The sequence below is a fragment of the Scardinius erythrophthalmus genome (assembly GCF_964197995.2).
Source record: "Scardinius erythrophthalmus genome assembly, chromosome: 11".
NCBI classification, from domain to species: Eukaryota; Metazoa; Chordata; class Actinopteri; order Cypriniformes; family Leuciscidae; genus Scardinius; species Scardinius erythrophthalmus.
The window spans coordinates 23,524,440-23,547,685 of NC_138231.1; positions in this window are offsets into that span (position 1 = coordinate 23,524,440).

Consider the following 23,246-nt stretch of genomic DNA (forward strand, 5'->3'; position numbering starts at 1 on the left):
TGAATGAGGTGTCAAATCGACCGGCTTATTGAGGAGAGGTGTGCTATGACTTTTCTAAGCGATCGGGGGTGCGGTGTTCACCCCAGGGGCAAAAAAGCGGCCCAAAAAGTTCCATTGACTTAACATTGCAACGAACTTTGAGCACTCATAGCTCGGAGCGAGGATTTCGCAGAAACGTGTGATTTGCCACATTTGAAGAGGCTGATAGGCTCTGTAAGAACATACCTCACAATGGGGTAAAAGTTGCACCCCTGGGGGGCAGGAGCATCCCAAAGTTGCCCCATTGACTTACTATGGGGAAGGAATGTCCCGTGAAACACACATGCTTTTCCTACTATGGTAAATTGCATAGGGATTTTGTAATGAACGTAGCTCTGGATCACAGTGTCATAGAGACAAGGGGGTGGGCTCATTTTATTCAGACGACCAATCAGTCTCTCAGGATCATTGTGAAGCTATCAAGCCACGCCCTAGCAACCATTTAGAGCACCTTAGCAACAAGTCCCATAGACTTCCATTGAAAGAGTTCAAAGGGATATCTCCGGACTGAAATGTCATAGAAACTTGAGGGTGGTCTCGTTTGACTTGGGGCAGCAAACAGCCAATCATGAATCACCTTCACTCTTCCTAGCCCCTCCCTAGCAACCATTGTCGAGCACCTTAGCAACCAAAATCCTAGAGGGATATCTTCCATTCTGAATGTCACAGAGGCATGGGAGTTGGTTTATATCATTCATAGTGACAAGAAGCCTTTGCAGTTTCATCATTGGCAGCTGTCAAGTAACTCCATAGCAACCAAACAGAGTACCCTAGCAACCAAATTCCAAAGAGGGATATCTTCTATTCTGAATGTCACAGAGGCATGGGAGCTGGTTTATACCATACATACTGACAAGCAGCCTTTGGAGTTTCATCATTGGCAGCTGCCAAACCACTCCATAGCAACCAAACAGAGTACCCTAGCAACTATTTAGCAATACATCTATCTCTGTATCAGAACATTGTATAGAGATGGGGGTTGGTTTATATCATTCATAGTGACAAGAAGCCTTTGGGGTTTCATGATTGGCAGCTGCCAAGCCACTCCCTAGCAACCAAACAGAGTTCCCTAGCAACCGTTTTTGCAAGACCTATATCTCTGCGTCAGAACATTGTATAGAGATGGGGGTTGGTTTATATCATTAATACTAACAAGAAGCCTTTGCAGTTTCATCATTAGCAGCTGCCAATCAACTCCATAGCAACCAAACAGAGAACCCTAGCAACCAAAATCCAAAGAGGGATGTCTTCCATTCTGAATGTCACAGAGGCATGGGAGTTGGATTATATCATTCATAGTGACAAGAAGCCTTTGCAGTTTCATCATTGGCAGCTGCCAAGCCACTCCTTAGCAACCATTGTCGAGCACCTTAGCAACCAAAACCATAGAGGGATGTCTTCCATTCTGAATGTCACAGAGGCATGGGAGTTGGATTATATCATTCATAGTGACAAGAAGCCTTTGCAGTTTCATCATTGGCAGCTGCCATGCCACTCCTTAGCAACCATTGTCGAGCACCTTAGCAACCAAAACCATAGAGGGATATCTTCCATTCTGAATGTCACAGAGGCATGGGAGTTGGTTTATATCATTCATTCTGACAAGCAGACTTTGCAGTTTCATCATTGGCAGCTGTCAAGCAAATCCATAGCAACCAAACAGAGAACCCTAGCAACCAAAATACAAAGAGGGATATCTTCCATTCTGAAAGTCACAGAGGCATGGGAGTTGGTTTATATCATTCATAGTGACAAGAAGCCTTTGCAGTTTCATCATTGGCAGCTGTCAAGGAAATCCATAGCAACCAAACAGAGAACCCTAGCAACCAAAATCCAAAGAGGGATATCTTCCATTCTGAATGTCACAGAGGCATGGGAGTTGGTTTATATCATTCACAGTGACAAGAAGCCTTTGCAGTTTCATCATTGGCAGCTGCCAAGCCACTCCTTAGCAACCAAACAGAGGACCCTAACAACCGTTTATCAAGACCCATGTCTCTGCATCAGAACATCGTATAGAGATGGGGGTTGGCTGTTTTGTTTTGGTTGGGAAACAGTCTGTAACTATCACCATGGTAACTGAATTCACACCCTAGCAACCGTTTAGAGCCACCTAGCAACCATACTGCAACATATAGAAGCCATATTTCTGCTCCACAACATCGTACAGACATAGTTGTTGGCTCGAATGCAATCATGTACAACACCCTAGCAACCAAGTGGAGAGTTTTGCCACTGCAAGCACCACTTCACATTTTCTTCAGGAAATGTACATTCTAGTTATTATTATTATTTTTCTGGACAAAGTTTGGCGCGTAACTCGCCCCACACCGTTTGTCACAGACCCATGAATGAGGTGTCAAATCGACCGGCTCATTGAGGAGAGGTGTGCTATGACTTTTATAAGTGATCGGGGGTGCGGTGTTCACCCCAGGGGCGAAAAAGCGGCCCAAAAAGTTCCATTGACTTAACATTGCGACGAACTTTGAGCACTCATAGCTCTGAGCGAGGATTTCGCAGAAACGTGTGATTTGCCACATTTGAAGAGGCTGACAGGCCCTGTAAGAACATACCTCACAATGGGGTAAAAGTTGCACCCCTGGGGGGCAGGAGCGTCCCAAAAGTTGCCCCATTGACTTACTATGGGGAAGGAATGTCCCGTGAAACACACATGCTTTTCCTACTATGGTAAATTGCATAGGGATTTTGTAATGAACGTAGCTCTGGATCACAGGGTGTTTCTCAAAACCAAGAATGCAAAGAACGGACTTGTGTTCTTGGGGAGAACGTTCTTGCTAGTTGTTCTTGGAAGAATGAACTCACAAGGTGACGAGCACACAGAACGCCGCTGACAGTTTGAGACGATGTGTTCTCGCTGGTATTGCGCAATAATACCCCCACACAAACGCCGTCTGCAGTACCCAAACATAACGAGAATTATTGACGATACAGCCAGGCTTTATCGCCCAAGCCTACCCTCAGCTCAAGGGATTACTCTACAACTGTACACTACAATGTAATGTATTTTAACAATAAAGCAACGCCTGTCTCCTATCATTCTGTTTCTGTTGTTTGTTTGTATACATCACTAGCCAACGGCGGGAAAAAAAAACGCCGGTAAAAAAAACGCCGGTAAAGCGCAGGCTATTGTTTGTCGTTCAAGTATAGTCTATTGTTTTTGAGAAGATCAAATACTTCAGGTTAAATAACTGTTAGGTCAAAGATGGACCGGGCAATGTTAGCAGTCACCATGGGTGTACTTTACCAAGAAGCAGAAGAGGAAGCTGCTGAGCTGAGAAGGCGTCTACAAATGAGGAGAACCAGGATGAGGAGGAGGAAGATGGAACGACAATGTGCTATTTTAGCGATTGTCTCTGATTATGTAAGTACATTATCATATAAAGTTGACTTAAATCAGCACTTAAATAATAGTGCCAAACAATGTGATCAAGTACATTGAAATGTTAAGGTATACAACAGGGTTCTCAACAGGGATACTGCCACCCCTAGTTAATATAAAGCAAATTTTCCATCACTCAGTATTACTATTGATTACATCAGTCAAGCTACATTTGATCATGTTGATTGTGCCCCCTAGTACCATCACCTCCTCACAAACTCCTAGGGGAGAACCCTGGATGAATAGGAAAAATTCATTTTTTTCTTATCCAATAAATTGGGATTAGGTAAATAGAATAGCAATAGCTTGTTTGAGTATCTTAAATTACAGTACGCTCTGCACTACCTTAGACCTGTAGCAAAAAAGGTTCACACTCACATTTGCAGATAAAACAACTCAGGAAAACATTGTACAGTAAATCAAGTAAAGTTTATTGGTAAATCTGTAGCCTACATAATTTTAAGAAATACATATAACCAGACTAGAAGGAATGGAACAGCCTTTTTTAAATTATTTTTTTTACTTACCATTGTGTTGGCCTTTCCTTGCTTCCCACTCCTTGCTCCAATACCAAAATGATAGAAATAAAAAAATACTGGTACCACTTTACTTGAAGGGGTGTGCTTAAGACTGACATGACACTTTCATAATCATGACAGGGCAGATGTCATAAATATGAAGGAGGTCTTATGCATGTTTATGACAACTGTCATTTAGTGTCATTTGCTCAATTATGACATTTTTAATGCAAATATGACATTGTTTGAGATGTCTTTGTTATGACAACTTGACATAAACCAATACATCATAACCTGTCAGTGTCTTTGTCATGACAACTTGACATTACCAAGACAACATAAATTGGCATAAACATGACATAGCAGATTATCAAACTTAAGAAACCACTTAGCTTTATGGGTTAACATTTCATTAAACTGTCAGGTGGTTGGTTTTGACATTGGCTGTCATGAGGCCATTATAACTGTTTCATGAATGTTTTTCTTGACCTCAACCACAGTGGTACAAATTTAATTTGCCATTAAAATGTTATAATGGCTTCATGACAGCCAATGTCAAAAACCAACCACATGACAGTATGAAATGTTAACCCATAAAGCTAAGTGGTTTCTTAAGTTTGATAATTAATCTGCTATGTCGCTAATTTATGTTCTCTTGGTAATGTCAAGTTACCATAACAAAGACATCTCAAACAATGCCATATTTGCATTAAAAATGTCACAATTGAGCGAATGACACTTAATGACAGTTGTCATAAACATGCATAAAACCTCCTTCATATTCATGACATCTGCCATGTCATGATAATGAAAGTGTCATGTCAGTCTTAAGCACACCCCTTCAAGTAAAGTGTTACCAAAATACTTTTAGAATGTTAATTGATGATAAGTAATTATATATATATATATATATATAATGTGTGTGTGTGTATTTCTTTTTCAAACACAGGATCAAGCGCCTTCTCAGAGGTATGTACAAATAAATAACTACGTGCCAATCCTCAGAGTGTTTTTCTCTGAAGCTGACCTAAAACCAGCCTTTAGGCTCTCCAGAGAAACCATCAACCTGCTGGTCCAGATGTTGCCTCGGCAAAAGCCACATGGATGGAGCCACGAAATCGAGGTGGCTGTCTGTCTCTACTGGCTTGCATGTGGCACCTCATACAGAGTGACAGCAGACATCTTCGCCATACCGAGAGCCACAGTTGGCAGAATAGTCCACAGCATAGTGGATGACATGATGGCCATTGTTCACAAGGTGATTCATTTCCCCAAGCCAGAAGAGATGGAGGAGGTCGGGGCAGGCTTTGCTCGCTTGGCTGGCCATGAGGCATTCCGCTGTGCGGCTGGAGCAATAGATGGGTGCCACGTCAGAATACTTCCACCTGCTGAACCACAAAAGAAGTGTTACTTTAACCGCAAGCTCTTCCCTTCAGTGGTTCTCCAGGGTGTGTGTGATGGCAAAGGAAAATTTCTGGATATTTACATTGGCAACACCGGGTCAGTCCATGATGCCCTTGTCCTCCGGAGATCTCCGATGTACAAGGAGTCCCTATATCCACCAGCTGGCTTCTTTCTTCTTGGAGACGGGGGTTACCCATGTCTGCAGCATCCTCTCACCCTCATGACGCCATACCGCCAGCCTGTAGCGGGTAAGAATACACAGAGAAAATTTTTATTGGATTTGATACTTTGCATTTGAAATACCACATATATTTTTAAATTACCTGTATTTTAATCATCAGGCCAAGTTGAAGCACGCTTCAACAAGCACCATGCTAAGGCCAGGAACATCATTGAGCGTACCTTTGGAATGCTAAAAACCCGCTGGCGAGCCATCTTCCTGAGGGCTTTGGAGATTCGGCCTCTATTTGCCCCTAAAGTAATTGCAGCATGCTGCATCCTCCACAACCTCTGTCTCTCGACAGATGATATCCTGGAGGAGGAGGAGGAACTTTACGATGAGGATGAAGATCGGGGGAATGTTCCTAATGACGAGGATAGGGAGTTCTCAGGAAATAATCTTCGTGCCAGACTTGCTGCACAGGTGTCTGCCCCTGGAGAGCTGCCTGCATGTCTGAGGGAGCATGATTATGATTGAGGGGATAAACCTGAGTGAATGCCCAGGGACAATAGATGCAAATTAGCTGGTAGCTAACTCTGTTTAAATTATTTTAAGTGCGCACTGTCCCTGTCAAATAAATAGTGAATAAATGAAAATGAAATGTAAATGAAAATGTTACCTTGCAAATTTTAATATATTTATTTGTATCATTATATTAGTTAGACTGTAAAATTGTTTAGTTGATGAATAATTAAAAAATACTGTGTATATGGTCATTGACTGTTTTTTAAGCACACCTAGCAGAATGTCAATGACAACAGAAAAAACACCTATTAATCACCAACTATTTTAGTTGAAAAGAAACATGCCAAATTTGATGGCTGTCTACAAATAATGTCAAAAAGAAGGCATGACTCTGACTGCCGTTGTAAGATTTGCTTTCTCTTTTTTTATTTGTCTTTCCTGCATATCACTACTTGATGTACTACAAATGTTTATTTAACTACCATCCAGACTGAAACTCAATTTAAAAAAGAACAAGAACATCAAGAACATTACAAATAATACTGGCTATTTACAATTTATTTACAAGTCTCTCAAAGAGAGTCAAGTATCTCTCTGCCCTGTCAGAGGCTGCTCTTTCCCTCGCCTCTACCCTCGCCACTTCCTCCTGCTCTCTCTCCTCTTCCCTCTCTGCCTGCTCCTTCATGAAATCCAGGAGTGCCTCACTGACCCTGGCCCTCTTTCTTGGTGGCGGGTTGGCCCGTTCTTTGGGAGGGGCAGAGGACGGAGAGGTGACAACGCCACCTGTAGTGGCAGTCAGATTTGCTGACACTACCAGGGGCGGACTTATTGAGTGCTGCCCCTGGAGTGCAGCATCCATCTGACTGTACCACTGCCAGGTAGCAGCAGTCACCCCACCTGCCTCCACCCCTTTCCCTGTTGGAGGATCCCTAAGTTCCTAAAAAATAGTGTAAATGAAAACGGTGAAAACTGTAACTGAACATATTTGTAGTCCCAAAAAGTTTCCACAGTTTGAATGGCTTCACAAATGTTTGTTGCAATGCTATCCTGTATAAATTTCCTTCATGTCAAGTTATTTTAAGTTAACAGTTATTTTAAGATATCTTGCAATAATGATGGAAGTTAAAATACTGATGCCAAACATATAATATTCATTTTCCACACAGAAAAAAAATAAAGTTGGGATATGTTATTTAGTTTACAATTTCCTAAAAGTGTTTTGATAACATATGTCCGTGCCCTATAATACTTGTACTCCACTTGTACAAATAATTGCACATTAACTTGTGCAATTATTAAATCTATCTTAAATTAGTCCCACTACATTACTGAAAAAGAGATTAAATGGTAGGTTACCTTGTATTTTTCCTTTAGATTATTCCATTTTTTCATGGCTTGTTTGGCTGTGATAGCCAGGTCAGACTTGATCACAAATGCTCTGAAAAAAGCAAAAAGAAGAGAGGACAACTTAAAAACAATTACTAATATTACTACTAACAATAATTATTATTTGTATTACTGTCACTCCTCTACTCACTGCATCCATGTACTATCATACATTTAAATCAAATACTGCCTCCATATAACTTTCTGCATTCATATCATAACCAAATCATAAATGTCACCTGTACTATTTATTTTGCTTGTCACTAGTATTTAGCAGTGTTTCATACCACACTACAACCCACTTTAAATCCCATCTATTCAACAGACTAAAATGTAACTTACACAACTTCTTAGATATTTTATTTTATATTTGCTTTCTTAGCTTTATAGTATTTATTTGTTTTCTTTCATTTTGGTGCATAAAACTCTTCTGACAGGCTGGCAGACACAACCAAACACACCATTCGACCGACTACCCCTAACGTACAATCCTTTTTATATAACAGTCTGTAGTAAAATAATAATAATAATAATAATAATAAAAGATTATGCATGTTGTTACTCACTCCCATCCATTTTTGGAGGAATTCCTCCGACCAGTGAAGAGAACCTCGTTGGCCGCTCGCCATGTAATTAATGCTGCGGTTTCCTCAGATGTCCCTTGGTTTCAGTTAAAATGATATCACATTATTCAGAATGCAATTAATTAGCCTACATAATAACAGCGGTACGAAAAGTAAAACTTTCTTACAGTTGTGGGTCTGGCTTTCCTCTGCCATAATTGCTCCGCTGGCGTCTGCTGCAATTTTCTCTTGACTGTGGGGTAAAACGAGCCTGTGAGCAGACTGGCCGGTTGGGTCGCTAGCTAACTTAAAGCTAACTTAACACCCTCAGGCGCTTATGGAGATTCTCACTTCCGAAAACGTTTGAGCACATTTTCGATTCGCCATAAATTTTCGTAAAAATGCCAATATTTGAAATCTACACAGTTGATTTCTCGCATCAAATGTTCTCAGAAGTGAATTTAGTAAAGAAATAGCGTACGAAATTGTAGAAAAACGACTTACTGTATTGACTTGGCGATCTCCTTCCTCGAATGCCGCAATGAATGCTGGGATATTTCTGCCGTTAAGTTCACACAAGTTACCAACCGCTGCATCCTCGGTAAAATGGGCGTGTCAAGAACACTTCCGGGATTTTTAACCGTTCTTGCCAAAATGCGAACTTGTGTATTGAGACAGTACTTGGGCAGCGACTGATGACGTTTCACAAGTCCACAAGAACACAAGTACAGACAAGAACGCATATTGAGAAACAGCCACAGTATCATAGAGACAAGGGGGTGGGCTCATTTTACTCAGACGACCAATCAGTCTCTCAGGATCATTGTGAAGCTATCAAGCCACGCCCTAGCAACCATTTAGAGCACCTTAGCAACAAGTCCCATAGACTTCCATTGAAAGAGTTCAAAGGGATATCTCCGGACTGAATTGTCATAGAAACTAGAGGGTGGTCTCGTTTGACTTGGGGCAGCAAACAGCCAATCATGAATCACCTCAACTCTTCCTAGCCCCTCCCTAGCAACCATTGTCGAGCACCTTAGCAACCAAAATCCAAAGAGGGATATCTGCCATTCTGAATGTCACAGAGAAATGGGAGTTGGTTTATATCATTCATAGTGACACAAAGCCTTTTCAGTTTCATCATTGGCAGCTGCCAAGCCACTCCATAGCAACCAAACTTGAGTACCCTAGCAACCGTTTTGCAAGACCTATATCTCCGCATCAGAACATCGTATAGAGATGGGAGTTGGTTTATATCATTCATACTGACAATAAGCCTTTACAGTTTCATCATTAGCAGCTGCCAAACAACTCCATAGCAACCAAACAGAGTACCCTAGCAACCAAAATGCAAAGAGGGATATCTTCCATTCTGAATGTCACAGAGGCATGGGAGTTGGTTTGTTTCATTCATACTGACAACCAGCCTTTGGAGTTTCATTATTGGCAGCTGCCAAGCCACTCCATAGCAACCAAACAGAGTACCCTAGCAACCAAAATCCAAAGAGGGTTATCTTCCATTTTGAATGTCACAAAGAAATGGGAGTTGGTTTATATCATTCATAGTGACAAGAAGCCTTTGCAGTTTCATCACTGGCAGCTGCCAAGTCACTCCCTAGCAACCAAACAGAGTACCCTAGCAACCATTTAGCAAAAATAATTTCTCTGTATCAGAACATCGTATAGAGCTGGGAGTTGGTTTATATCATTCAAACTGACAAGCAGCCTCTGGAGTTTTATGGTTGGCAGCTGCCAAGCTACTCCCTAGCAACCAAACAGAGTACCCTAGCAACAAAAATCCAAAGAGGGATATCTTCCATTCTGTATGTCACAGATGCATGGGAGTTGGTTTTTTATCATTCATAGTGACAAGAAGCCTTTTTAATTTCATCATTGGCAGCTGCCAAGCCACTCCCTAGCAACCAAACAGAGTACCCTAGCAACCGTTTAGCAAGACCTATATCTCTGCATCAGAACATCGTATAGAGATGGGAGTTGGTTTATTTTCATTCATACTGACAAGAAACTTATGCAGTTTCATCATTAACAGCTGCCAAGCCACTCCATAGCAACCAAACAGAGGACCCTAGCAACCAAACTCCAGAGAGGGATATCTTCCATTCTGACTGTCACAGAGGCATGGGAGTTGGTTTATATCATTCATATTGACAAGAAGCCTTTGGTGTTTCATGATTGGCAGCTGCCAAGCAACTCCATATCAACCAAACAGAGTACCCTAGCAACCAAATTCCAAAGAGGAATATCTTCCTTTCTGAATGTCACACAGGCATGGGAGTTGGTTTATATCATTCATACTGACAAGAAGCCTTTGGAATTTCATCATTGGCAGCTGCCAAGCCACTCTCTAGCAACCAAACAGAGTACCCTAGCAACCAAAATCCAAGGAGGGATATCTTCCATTCTGAATGTCATAGAGGCATGGGAGTTGGTTTATATCATTCAGAGTGACAAGAAGCCTTTGCAGTTTCATCATTGGTATCTGCCAAGTCACTCCCTGGCAACCAAACAGAGGACCCTAGCAACCGTTTATCAAGACCCATGTCTCTGCATCAGAACATCATATAGAGATGGGGGTTGGCTCTTTAGTTTTGGTTGGGAAACAGTCTGTAAATTTCACCATGGTAACTTTGTATTCACACCCTAGCAACCGTTTACAGCCACCTAGCAACCATATTGCAACATAAAGAAGCCATATTTCAGCTCCACAACAGCGTACAGACATGGTTGTTGGCTCGTATTCGATCATGTACAACACCCTAGCAACCGAGTGCCGAATTTTGCCACTGCAAGCACCACTTCACATTTTCTTCAGGAAATGTACATTCTAGTTATTAGTGGTGCTTGCTGAAAGCAAGGCATCACTATTGTTATTGCTCATACTTATTATTATTTTTCTTTTTATTATTCTGGACAAAAGTTTGGCGCGTAATGCGCCCCGCACCGTTTGTCACAGACCCCTGAGTGAAGTGTCAAATCGACCGGCTCATTGAGGAGAGGTGTGCTATGACTTTTCTAAGCGATCGGGTGTACGATGTTCGCACAGCGGACGAAAAAGCGGCCAAAAAAGTCCCCATTGACTTTACATTGGGCATTCTAAAAATATTTGAATCCCAACCGACGTTTTCACACACACAGACTCCAAAGGGCCTGACACCCCTGCGTCTCTCCCTCTCTCTCTCCCTCAGAGGATTATATTATCAAGCAGCCAATAAGTAATGGCCTAAAATCTTCATAGCCACACCCTAGCAACCAGTTTTAGCACCCTAGCAACCACTAAGAGTTCCCTAGCAACCACCCTAAACCAAAAAAAATTTTTTTTTACATTTTTTTTTTATTTTTTAACACAATATTACACTCGTGGCCTTGCGATATTGCTCCATGCTTGTGCCTATTCAGCCATAGGCACGAGGCCGCAGGCCGAGTGCCGTACTGAAGGCACTCGTTATTAAAGATTTTAATAACTCTATAAAAACTCCATAGTAACCATCTTTGACAACTACCAACCACCTAGTAACAAAATAGCAACTACCAAAAATACCTTAGCAACCATCCTGAACACCCTAGCAACGTCTAGAAACGCTCTAGTAGATCATAGAAACACCAAGGTGGTCTCGTTTCACTCAGGGCATCAAATGGCCAATCATGAATCACCTCAACACTTCCTAGCCCCTCCCTAGCAACCATTGTCGAGCACCTTAGCAACCAAAATCCTAGATGGATATCTTCTATTCTGAATGTCACAGAGGCATGGAAGTTGGTTTATATCATTCATAGTAACAAAAAGCCTTTGCAGTTTCATCAATGGCAGCTGTCAAGCAACTCCATACCAACCAAACAGATTACCCTAGCAACCAAAATTCAAAGAGGGATATCTTCCATTCTGAATGTCACAGAGGCATGGGAGTTTGTTTATGTCATTCATACTGAAAAGCAGCCTTTGGAGTTCATCATTAGCAGCTGCCAAGCCACTCCATAGCAACCAAACAGAGTACCCTAGCAACTATTTAGCAAGACCTATATCTCTGTATCAGAGCATCGTATAGAGATGGGGGAAGGTTTATATAATTCAATATTGACAAGAAGCCTTTGGAGTTTCATGATTGGCAGCTGCCAAGCCACTCCCTAGCAACCAATCATAGTACCCTAGCAACCAAAATCCAAAGAGGGATATCTTCCAGTCTGAATGTCACAGAGGCATGGGAGTTGGTTTATATCATTCATAGTAACAAAAAGCCGTTGCAGTTTCATCCATGGCAGCTGTCAAGCAACTCCATAGCAACCAAACAGATTACCCTAGCAACCAAAATTCAAAGAGGGATATCTTCCATTCTGAATGTCACAGAGGCATGGGAGTTGGTTTATGTCATTCATACTGACAAGAAGCCTTTGGTGTTTCATGATTGGCAGCTGCCAAGCAACTCCATAACAACCAAACAGAGTACCCTAGCAACCAAAATCCAAAGAGGGATCTCTTCCATTCTGAATGTCACAGAGGCATAGGAGTTGGTTTATATCATTCATACTGACAAGAAACCTTTGGAATTTCATCATTGGCAGCTGCCAAGTAACTCCATAGCAACCAAACAGAGTACCCTAGTAACCAAAATCCAAAGAGGGATATCTTCCATTCTGAAAGTCACACAGGCATGGGAGTTGGTTTATATCATTCATAATGACAAGCAGCCTTTGGAGTTTTATGATTGGCACCTGCCAAGTCACTCCCTTGCAACCAAACAGAGGACCCTAGCAACCAAATTCCAAAGAGGGATATCTTCCATTCTGAATGTCACAGAGGCATGGGAGTTGGTTTAAATCATTTATACTGACAATCAGCCTTTGGAGTTTCATCATTGGCACCTGCCAAGTCACTCCCTGGCAACCAAACAGAGGACCCTAGCAACCGTTTATCAAGACCCATGTCTCTGCATCAGAACATCACATAGAGATGGGGGTTGGCTCTTTTGTTTTGGTTGGGAAACTGTCTGTAACTATCACCATGGTAACTGATTTCACACCCTAGCAACCGTTTAGAGCCACCTAGCAACCATATTGCAACATATAGAAGCCACATTTCAGCTCCACAACATTGTACATACATGGTTGTTGGCTCGAATGCAATCATGTACAACACCCTAGCAACCAAGTGGAGAGTTTTGCCACTGCAAGCACCACTTCACATTTTCTTCAGGAAATGTACATTCTAGTTAGTGGTGCTTGCTGAAAGCAAGGCATCACTATTGTTATTGCTCATACTTATTATTATTAATGGTGCTTGCTGAAAGCAAGGCATCATTAGTGTTCTCTTGCATACTTATTATTATTCTTATTTTTATTCTGGACAAAGTTTGGCGCGTAACTTGTCCCGCACCGTTTGTCTCAGACCCCTGAGTGAGGTGTCAAATCGACCGGCTCATTGAGGAGAGGTGTGCTATGACTTTTATAAGCGATCGGGGGTGCGATGTTTGCCCCAGGGGCGAAAAAGCGGCCAAAAAAGTCCCATAGACTTAACATTGCGACAAACTTTGACGACTCCTAGCTCAGAGCGAGGATTTCACATAAACTTGTGATTTGCCACATTTGAAGAGGCTGACAGGCTCTGTAAGAACATACCTCACAATGGGGTAAAAGTTGTAGCCCTGGGGGGCAGAAGCTGCCCAAAGTTGCCCCATTGACTTACTATGGGGAAGGAACATCCTGTGAAACTCACATGCTTTTCCTACTATGGTAAATTGCATAGGGATTTTGTATTGAACATAGCTCCTGATCACAGTGTCATAGAGACAAGGGGGCGAGCTCATTTTACTCAGACGACCAATCAGTCTCTCAGGATCATTGTGAAGCTATCAAGCCACGCCCTAGCAACCATTTAGAGCCCCTTAGCAACAAGTTCCATAGACTTCCATTGAAAGAGTTCAAAGAGATATCTCCAGACTGAATTGTCATAGAAACATGGGGGTGGTCTCATTTGACTCGTGGCAGCAAACAGCCAATCATGAATCACCTCAACACTTCTTAGCCCCTCCCTAGCAACCATTGTCGAACAACTTAGCAACCAAAATCCAAAGAGGGATATCTTCCATTATGAATATCACAGAGGCATGGGAGTTGGTTTATATCATTCATAGTGACAAGAAGCTTTTGCAGTTTCATAATTGGCATCTGCCAAGCCACTCTATAGCAACCAAACAGAGTACCTTAGCAACCAAAATCCAAAGAGGGATATCTGCCATTCTGAATGTCACAGAGAAATGGGAGATGGTTTATATCATTCATAGTGACAAGAAGCCTTTGGAATTGCATCATTGGCAACTGCCAAGCCACTCCCTAGCAACCAAACAGAGTACCCTAGCAACCGTTTAGCAAAACGAATATCTCTGTATCAGAACATCGTATAGAGATTGGAGTTGGTTTATATCATTCATACTGACAAGCAGCCTTTGAAGTTTCATGATTGGCAGCTGCCAAGCCACTCCCTAGCAACCAACAGAGTACCCTAGCAACCAAAATACAAAGAGGGATATCTTCCATTCTGAATGTCACAGAGGCATGGGAGTTGGTTTATATAATTCATAATGACAAGAAGCCTTTGCAGTTTCATCAGTGGCAGCTGCCAAGCCACTCCCTAGCAACCAAACAGAGTATCCTAGCAACCAAAATCCAAAGAGGGATATCTTCCATTCTGAATGTCACAGAGGCATGGGAGTTGGTTTATATCATTCATAGTGACAAGAAGCCTTTGGAATTGCATCATTGGCAGCTGCCAAGTAACTCCATAGCAACCAAACAGAGTACCCTAGCAACCAAAACCCAAAGAGGCATATCTTCCATTCTGAATGTCGCAGAGGCATGGGAGTTGGTTTATATCATTCATACTGACAAGCAGCCTTTGGAGTTTCATGATTGGCAGCTGACAAGCCACTCCCTAGCAACCAAACAGAGTACCCTAGCAACCAATATCCAAAGAGGGATATCTTCCATTCTGTATGTCGCAGAGGCATGAGAGTTGGATTATATCATTCATACTGACAAGCAGCCTTTGGAGTTTCATGATTGGCAGCTGCCACGCTACTCCCTAGCAACCAAACAGAGTACCCTAGCAACCGTTTAGCAAAACGTATATCTCTGCATCAGAACATCGTATAGAGATGGGAGTTGGTTTATATCATTCATACTGACAAGAAGCCTTTGCAGTTTCATCATCAGCAGCTGCCAAGCAACTCCATAGCAACCAAACAGAGTACCCTAGCAACCATTTTACAAGACCTACATCTCTGCATCAGAATATTGTATAGAGATGGGGGTTGGCTCATTAGTTTCAGTTGTAAAACAGTCTGTAAATATCACCATGGTAACTGTGTATTCACACCCTAGCAACCATTTAGAGCCACCTAGCAACCATATTGCAACATATAGAAGCCATATTTCAGCTCCACAACATCGTACAGACATGGTTGTTGGCTCGTATGCAATCATGTACAACACCCTAGCAACCGAGTGGAGAGTTTTGCCACTGCAAGCACCATTTCACATTTTCTTCAGGAAATGTACATTCTAGTTATTATTATTAGTGGTGCTTTTTTGAAAGCATCACTATTGTTATTGCTCATACTTATTATTAGTGGTGCTTTTTTAAAAGCATCACTATTGTTATTGCTCATACTTATTATTCTTATTATTATTATTCTGGACAAAGTTTGGCGCGAAACTCGCCCCGCACCGTTTGTCACAGACCCCTGAGTGAAGTGTCAAATCAACCGGCTCATTGAGGAGAGGTGTGCTATGACTTTTCTAAGCGATCGGGTGTACGATGTTCGCACAGCGGACGAAAAAGCGGCCAAAAAAGTCCCCATTGACTTTACATTGGGCATTCTAAAAATATTTGAATCCCAACCGACGTTTTCACACACACACCACTCCAAAGGGCCTGACACCCCTGCGTCTCTCCCTCTCTCTCTCCCTCAGAGGATTATATTATCAAGCAGCCAATAAGTAATGGCCTAAAATCTTCATAGCCACACCCTAGCAACCAGTTTTAGCACCCTAGCAACCACTAAGAGCTCCCTAGCAACCACCCTAAACCAAAAAAAAATTTTTTTTACATTTTTTTGTATTTTTTAACGCAATATTACACTCGTGGCCTTGCGATATTGCTCCATGCTTGTGCCTATTCAGCCATAGGCACGAGGCCGCAGGCCGAGTGCCGTACTGAAGGCACTCGTTATTAAAGATTTTAATAACTCTATAAAAACTCCATAGTAACCATCTTTGACAACTACCAACCACCTAGTAACAAAATAGCAACTCCCAAAAATACCTTAGCAACCATCCTGAACACCCTAGCAACGTCTAGAAACGCTCTAGTAGATCATAGAAACACCAAGGTGGTCTCGTTTCACTCAGGGCATCAAATGGCCAATCATGAATCACCTCAACACTTCCTAGCCCCTCCCTAGCAACCATTGTTGAGCACCTTAGCAACCAAAATCCTAGATGGATATCTTCTATTCTGAATGTCACAGAGGCATGGAAGTTGGTTTATATCATTCATAGTAACAAAAATCCTTTGCAGTTTCATCAATGGCAGCTGTCAAGCAACTCCATAGCAACCAAACAGATTACCCTAGCAACCAAAATTCAAAGAGGGATATCTTCCATTCTGAATGTCACAGAGGCATGGGAGTTGGTTTATATCATTCATAGTGACAAGAAGGCTTTGCAGTTTCGTCATTGGCAGCTGCCAAGCCACTCCATAGCAACCAAACTTGAGTACCCTAGCAACCGTTTTGCAAGACCTATATCTCCGCATCAGAACATCGTATAGAGATGGGAGTTGGTTTATATCATTCATACTGACAATAAGCCTTTACAGTTTCATCATTAGCAGCTGCCAAACAACTCCATAGCAACCAAACAGAGTACCCTAGCAACCAAAATGCAAAGAGGGATATCTGCCATTCTGAATGTCACAGAGAAATGGGAGTTGGTTTATATCATTCATAGTGACACAAAGCCTTTTCAGTTTCATCATTGGCAGCTGCCAAGCCACTCCATAGCAACCAAACTTGAGTACCCTAGCAACCGTTTTGCAAGACCTATATCTCCGCATCAGAACATCGTATAGAGATGGGAGTTGGTTTATATCATTCATACTGACAATAAGCCTTTACAGTTTCATCATTAGCAGCTGCCAAACAACTCCATAGCAACCAAACAGAGTACCCTAGCAACCAAAATGCAAAGAGGGATATCTTCCATTCTGAATGTCACAGAGGCATGGGAGTTGGTTTGTTTCATTCATACTGACAACCAGCCTTTGGAGTTTCATTATTGGCAGCTGCCAAGCCACTCCATAGCAACCAGACAGAGTACCCTAGCAACCAAAATCCAAAGAGGGTTATCTTCCATTTTGAATGTCACAAAGAAATGGGAGTTGGTTTATATCATTCATAGTGACAAGAAGCCTTTGCAGTTTCATCACTGGCAGCTGCCAAGCCACTCCCTAGCAACCAAACAGAGTACCCTAGCAACCATTTAGCAAAAATAATTTCTCTGTATCAGAACATCGTATAGAGCTGGGAGTTGGTTTATATCATTCAAACTGACAAGCAGCCTCTGGAGTTTTATGGTTGGCAGCTGCCAAGCTACTCCCTAGCAACCAAACAGAGTACCCTAGCAACAAAAATCCAAAGAGGGATATCTTCCATTCTGTATGTCACAGATGCATGGGAGTTGGTTTTTTATCATTCATAGTGACAAGAAGCCTTTTTAATTTCATCATTGGCAGCTGCCAAGCCACTCCCTAGCAACCAAACAGAGTACCCTAGCAACCGTTTAGCAAGACCTATATCTCTGCATCAGAACATCGTATAGAGATGGGAGTTGGTTTATTTTCATTCATACTGACAAGAAACTTATGCAGTTTCATCATTAACAGCTGCCAAGCCACTCCATAGCAACCAAACAGAGGACCCTAGCAACCAAACTCCAGAGAGGGATATCTTCCATTCTGACTGTCACAGAGGCATGGGAGTTGGTTTATATCATTCATATTGACAAGAAGCCTTTGGTGTTTCATGATTGGCAGCTGCCAAGCAACTCCATATCAACCAAACAGAGTACCCTAGCAACCAAATTCCAAAGAGGAATATCTTCCTTACTGAATGTCACACAGGCATGGGAGTTGGTTTATATCATTCATACTGACAAGAAGCCTTTGGAATTTCATCATTGGCAGCTGCCAAGCCACTCTCTAGCAACCAAACAGAGTACCCTAGCAACCAAAATCCAAGGAGGGATATCTTCCATTCTGAATGTCATAGAGGCATGGGAGTTGGTTTATATCATTCAGAGTGACAAGAAGCCTTTGCAGTTTCATCATTGGTATCTGCCAAGTCACTCCCTGGCAACCAAACAGAGTACCCTAGCAACCAAAATCCAAAGAGGGATATCTTCCATTCTGAATGTCACAGAGGCATGGGAGTTGGTTTATATCATTCATACTGACAAGCAGCCTTTGGAGTTTCATGATTGGCAGCTGACAAGCCACTCCCTAGCAACCAAACAGAGTACCCTAGCAACCAAAATCCAAAGAGGGATATCTTCCATTCTGAATGTCACAGAGGCATGGGAGTTGGTTTATATCATTCATAGTGACAAGGAGCCTTTGGAATTGCATCATTGGCAGCTGCCAAGTAACTCCATAGCAACCAAACAGAGTACCCTAGCAACCGTTTAGCAAAACGTATATCTCTGCATCAGAACATCGTATAGAGATGGGAGTTGGTTTATATCACTCATACTGACAAGAAGCCTTTGCAGTTTCATCATTAGCAGCTGACAAGCATCTCCATAGCAACCAAACAGAGTACCCTAGCAACCATTTTACAAGACCTACATCTCTGCATCAGAATATTGTATAGAGATGGGGGTTGGCTCATTAGTTTCAGTTGGAAAACAATCTGTAAATATCACCATGGTAACTGTGTATTCACACCCTAGCAACCATTTAGAGCCACCTAGCAACCATATTGCAACATATAGAAGCCATATTTCAGCTCCACAACATCGTACAGACATGGTTGTTGGCTCGAATGCAAACATGTACAACACCCTAGCAACCGAGTGGCGAGTTTTGCCACTGCAAGCACCACTTCACATTTTCTTCAGGAAATGTACATTCTAGTTATTATTATTATTATTCTGGACAAAGTTTGGCGCGTAACTCGCCCCACACCGTTTGTCACAGACCCATGAATGAGGTGTCAAATCGACCGGCTCATTGAGGAGAGGTGTGCTATGACTTTTATAAGTGATCGGGGGTGCGGTGTTCACCCCAGGGGCGAAAAAGCGGCCCAAAAAGTTCCATTGACTTAACATTGCGACGAACTTTGAGCACTCATAGCTCTGAGCGAGGATTTCGCAGAAACGTGTGATTTGCCACATTTGAAGAGGCTGACAGGCCCTGTAAGAACATACCTCACAATGGGGTAAAAGTTGCACCCCTGGGGGGCAGGAGCGTCCCAAAGTTGCCCCATTGACTTACTATGGGGAAGGAATGTCCCGTGAAACACACATGCTTTTCCTACTATGGTAAATTGCATAGGGATTTTGTAATGAACGTAGCTCTGGATCACAGTATCATAGAGACAAGGGGGTGGGCTCATTTTACTCAGACGACCAATCAGTCTCTCAGGATCATTGTGAAGCTATCAAGCCACGCCCTAGCAACCATTTAGAGCACCTTAGCAACAAGTCCCATAGACTTCCATTGAAAGAGTTCAAAGGGATATCTCCGGACTGAATTGTCATAGAAACTAGAGGGTGGTCTCGTTTGACTTGGGGCAGCAAACAGCCAATCATGAATCACCTCAACTCTTCCTAGCCCCTCCCTAGCAACCATTGTCGAGCACCTTAGCAACCAAAATCCGAGAGGGATATCTTCCATTCTGAATGTCACAGAGGCATGGGAGTTGGTTTATATCATTCATAGTGACAAGAAGGCTTTGCAGTTTCGTCATTGGCAGCTGCCAAGCCACTCCATAGCAACCAAACAGAGTACCCTAGCAACCAAAATCCAAAGAGGGATATCTGCCATTCTGAATGTCACAGAGAAATGGGAGTTGGTTTATATCATTCATAGTGACACAAAGCCTTTTCAGTTTCATCATTGGCAGCTGCCAAGCCACTCCATAGCAACCAAACTTGAGTACCCTAGCAACCGTTTTGCAAGACCTATATCTCCGCATCAGAACATCGTATAGAGATGGGAGTTGGTTTATATCATTCATACTGACAATAAGCCTTTACAGTTTCATCATTAGCAGCTGCCAAACAACTCCATAGCAACCAAACAGAGTACCCTAGCAACCAAAATGCAAAGAGGGATATCTTCCATTCTGAATGTCACAGAGGCATGGGAGTTGGTTTGTTTCATTCATACTGACAACCAGCCTTTGGAGTTTCATTATTGGCAGCTGCCAAGCCACTCCATAGCAACCAAACAGAGTACCCTAGCAACCAAAATCCAAAGAGGGTTATCTTCCATTTTGAATGTCACAAAGAAATGGGAGTTGGTTTATATCATTCATAGTGACAAGAAGCCTTTGCAGTTTCATCACTGGCAGCTGCCAAGCCACTCCCTAGCAACCAAACAGAGTACCCTAGCAACCATTTAGCAAAAATTATTTCTCTGTATCAGAACATCGTATAGAGCTGGGAGTTGGTTTATATCATTCATACTGACAAGCAGCCTCTGGAGTTTTATGGTTGGCAGCTGCCAAGCTACTCCCTAGCAACCAAACAGAGTACCCTAGCAACAAAAATCCAAAGAGGGATATCTTCCATTATGTATGTCACAGATGCATGGGAGTTGGTTTTTATCATTCATAGTGACAAGAAGCCTTTTTAATTTCATCATTGGCAGCTGCCAAGCCACTCCCTAGCAACCAAACAGAGTACCCTAGCAACCGTTTAGCAAGACCTATATCTCTGCATCAGAACATCGTATAGAGATGGGAGTTGGTTTATTTTCATTCATACTGACAAGAAGCTTATGCAGTTTCATCATTAACAGCTGCCAAGCCACTCCATAGCAACCAAACAGAGGACCCTAGCAACCAAACTCCAGAGAGGGATATCTTCCATTCTGACTGCCACAGAGGCATGGGAGTTGGTTTATATCATTCATATTGACAAGAAGCCTTTGGTGTTTCATGATTGGCAGCTGCCAAGCAACTCCATATCAACCAAACAGAGTACCCTAGCAACCAAATTCCAAAGAGGAATATCTTCCTTTCTGAATGTCACACAGGCATGGGAGTTGGTTTATATCATTCATACTGACAAGAAGCCTTTGGAATTTCATCATTGGCAGCTGCCAAGCCACTCTCTAGCAACCAAACAGAGTACCCTAGCAACCAAAATCCAAGGAGGGATATCTTCCATTCTGAATGTCATAGAGGCATGGGAGTTGGTTTATATCATTCAGAGTGACAAGAAGCCTTTGCAGTTTCATCATTGGTATCTGCCAAGTCACTCACTGGCAACCAAACAGAGGACCCTAGCAACCGTTTATCAAGACCCATGTCTCTGCATCAGAACATCATATAGAGATGGGGGTTGGCTCTTTTGTTTTGGTTGGGAAACAGTCTGTAAATTTCACCATGGTAACTTTGTATTCACACCCTAGCAACCGTTTACAGCCACCTAGCAACCATATTGCAACATAAAGAAGCCATATTTCAGCTCCACAACAGCGTACAGACATGGTTGTTGGCTCGTATGCGATCATGTACAACACCCTAGCAACCGAGTGCCGAATTTTGCCACTGCAAGCACCACTTCACATTTTCTTCAGGAAATGTACATTCTAGTTAAGTTGGCTTGAGAGAGCCAACTTACTGATATTGTACTTAAACTTATTATTATTAAGTTGGCTTGAGAGAGCCAACTTACTGAAATCCTATTTAAACTTATTATTATTATTATTATTATTATTATTCCGAGACTAAAATTTCTATATGAAACTCCTCCTAGAGCTTTAACTCTACATACTCCGAACTCGGCTCAGACACTCAAACTGATCTGACTCGCGTTGCTTTATCTTTTCAGACTGATCGGACTTACGGTTTTCCTAAAAATGACGATTAAAACTCGGAAAAACTCCCATTGACTTGCATTGGGGAGTTCTAAAAAATTCAAATTTAGATTCAAACTCACCAACCGACGAAAATTCAAATCAAAATACCTTGAAGACTAAACCAAACTGCCGTTCTATATACTATATTAGCCAATGAGACTCATTTAAACTAATGAACTCTAAACTCATACACTTATAAACTATATGACTTATAAACTCATGAATTCATAGACTTATGAACTCTTAAACTCATAAATTAATAAACTCTGAACTCTTAAACTCATTTAAACTTATAATCTCTAAACTCAAAAACTCTTACACTTTTATAAACTCATCAATTTATACACTTATAAACTCTAAACTCATAAACTCTGAGTGTGTGTGTGTGTGTGTGTGTGTGTGTGTGTGTGTGTGTGTGAACACACACACACACACACACACACACACACACACACACACACTAAACTCATTAAAACTTAAACTCTAAACTCATTTAAACTTATAAACTCAAAACTCAAAAACTCGTAAACTACTTTAAACTTCAAACCACTTCAAACTTCTTAAGTTTAAAGCTTCCAGCTCCCAAGCAACTCCATAGCAACCAAACTTGAGTACCCTAGCAACCGTTTTGCAAGACCTATATCTCTGTATCAGAACATCGTATAGAGATGAGGTTTGGCTCTTTTGACTCATGCTAGCAAACAGCACTTCCAACATGCTACACATGCTAGCAGTGAATAGCTACATGCTAATAGCAATTAGCTAAGTATTAAATCGTGCCAAGATCATGCTAAGAACTATAAAAACTCCATAGTAACCATCTGTGACAACTACCAACCACCTAGTAAAACCATAGAAACCACCCAGAACACCCTAGCAACCACCTAGCAACACCCTAGCAAACCACCCAGAATACCCTAGCAACACCATAGCAACCACCAAAACACCCTAGCAACCGTCTAGCAACATCATAGCAACCACCCAGAACACCCTAGCAACTGCCTAGCAACACCATAGCAACCATAAAAACACCCTAGCAACCACCTAGCAACACCATAGCAACCACCCAGAACACCCTAGCAACCGCCTAGCA